This window comes from Triticum dicoccoides, chromosome 5B (genome assembly GCF_002162155.2).
Source record: "Triticum dicoccoides isolate Atlit2015 ecotype Zavitan chromosome 5B, WEW_v2.0, whole genome shotgun sequence".
Lineage (NCBI taxonomy): Eukaryota > Viridiplantae > Streptophyta > Magnoliopsida > Poales > Poaceae > Triticum > Triticum dicoccoides.
The window spans coordinates 96,360,049-96,362,545 of NC_041389.1; the positions used below are offsets into that span (position 1 = coordinate 96,360,049).

The window sequence follows — 2,497 nt, forward strand, 5'->3', positions numbered from 1 at the left end:
TGATGTCTTACAACGCATAATTTCCTCCCACCAAGGCGACTGCCACCGCTTCTGCATTCGCCCACTCTTGGCCACGAACAAGGAGAACGATGCTGCCGTGGACGCCTGTCTCCTGTCCCCCGCTCTGAATAAACTCAAGGAGCTTGAGTTCTACCGTCGGCCGTGGCACAATTGGCAGCGGTTGCCGGCACCTACATCTATCTTCCGTTTTTCGCACACCCTCTGTGTCGCCCAATTCGGACATTGCACACTCACGGACGACATCGTTCAAGGGCTTCACTTCCCGCAGCTTAAGAAGCTCGGTCTTGATTATGTCTTCCTCTCGGAGTTCTCACTCAGCAGCATGATTGCCAGCAGCCCTTCTCTCGAGGTCTTGCTAATTATTCGGTGCAGTGGAGCCCGTTGCCTCCGGATCAATTCATTTACCCTTAGAAGCATTGAAGTCGGCAATTCTTTGCCAGATCCATGCATGGAGGAGCTCATCATCAAGAGTGCCCCTCATCTTGAAAGATTATTCCATCTTGATCAGAACCAGGATTTGCATGTATCAGTGCTCTCGGCACCTAGGTTGGAGTCCCTAGGTTGTTGTACTAACTCCACCAGGCTCGTGTTTGGTTTCACAGATATTCATCAGGTAAGATCTTCATTTTTACCATCCTCAGCCTTCTATATAACTTGCATTTCAGTGCATACAGAAATTACATATGATTTGCAAACCTATGTATATTATTGTCTAACGTTGGATTTCATGATTTTATGAAGGGACCGCGCATTGCAATTGGTAGCCTTTCAACAGCACTGTGCAGAATCAAGTCTTTGCATCTATGTATGCGTACTCTATGTTTGGACATGGTTATTGAATTGATGAGATGTTTTCCGTGCTTGGAGAAGTTGTACATTCAGGTGATGATTGTTTCACCGATAGTACATTTTGTTTGATTGCTTTATTGATCTACTTATTGTTCTGAAGTTGTTATGTATTTGGTTTGTCAATGTTCTTTTCAGTGCGAGAAATCTGGGACAAAGAATTTGTGGCGTCGTAAACACCGGGACCTTCTCAGATCTTTTGACATCCGTCTAAAAAAAATTGTATTGGATTGTTATCGGGCCAAAAAACCTGACATTGATTTTGTAACTTTTTTCGTACTAAATGCTAGAGTTCTAGAGTCGATGACAGTTTTAGTCAAGAGGAACGATGAGGAGTTCTTGGCAAAACAGCGTCAGAAGCTTTTGCTAGAGAGCAAGGCTTCAGATGGGGCTGAAATTAATTTCGTACTCAAGGTGGACGCAAATCCTGGGACATATTATAGTATAAGTCTGTGATTTTGATTTAATGTACATATGGATGTGTGTTGTATTGGTAACTCATGAGCTTTTCATATTAGCGAATAAAAGAATTTATGATGGATGTGTCATTGGGCAATGCATATGTGAGCAATTAGTATTTAGAATGCTTTCTCAACCGAAGTCTCACTTTCAACGATAGTTAGAGTTAACCGTACCCTCAAAAGGTGAAATCAAACAAAAGATACGCAAATCCACCATGTAAACACTCGGCATAGACAATTACAGCGAATTCATATAGCCATAATGTACTTTTCACTTGTTTTCCTCAACAACAAAGCTTTTAATCTCAAACAAGTTGGGGTAGGCTAGAGGTGAAATCCACAACAAAAAGCCTTTTCACTTGTTTTCCTAAAGATGAAAACAAAATATTAAACCTTGGAGATCCATGCTTGGGTACCATGGAACATAAATAGTCATGTAATGCACAAACCGGCCCTGGGTAAGAAATCATTGCACATATCTGACACTAGTGCTTTTAAATGACTGTGATTTATACTTCTTTCAGAAAAAAAGATAAAGTGGTTGTCTTCCATATTTTTCTAAAAAGGACCAAAAAATCTTCTAGAAACTATAAAAAAAAATGCAAACATGACTTAGAGCACTTTGCAGTGATATCATTAAACTCTAACCAATAGTCAAATTCCTAGCTAGATGAGGTCTATCTGTAACTTTCAAGGTATTGAACAATTTAATTCAACAATTGAGTGGTAACTGTTAAAAGATAATTCAGACGAAGGATATATGTTTATAAATCTTATATCATATAGCTAAAGGTTGCTGAACGATTGTGACATATTGACTCCTCGATGGTAGTGGAAATAATATTAGCCTAAGCTGCATAACATGAATTGCGCCTATGAGGCGCTCTGTATACTATTATTTACTCTATGAAGCTTATGTATTAACACCACTGTGTGAATGGGGGTAATCCTCCATTTCGGAAAAGAAAAACACGGTGTGAATGGGGGTTACTATTGAATCTGTACTAATTATATGATCAGTCTCATCACATAGAGGAACAAATATGTGAAGTGGTAAAAAAGGATAACACACGGTTTTTTCATTGCAAACAAGTTTTTTTCTTCACAAAACAAGGAGTACATGTCAATAGACATATAAAGGAGAAGATAGTGCATAGTGTTCTAGGATG

The 2,497-nt window shown here is 39.5% G+C and overlaps 1 long non-coding RNA gene across 1 annotated transcript; it reads left to right on the top strand.

The window, feature by feature from the left end:
- Positions 1-771: 771 nt before the first annotated feature.
- LOC119305780 lies at positions 772-1,408 on the top strand. Its single transcript, XR_005148768.1, has 2 exons — positions 772-903; positions 1,006-1,408. It is a non-coding gene; the product is annotated as an uncharacterized LOC119305780 (long non-coding RNA).
- Positions 1,409-2,497: the final 1,089 nt, after the last annotated feature.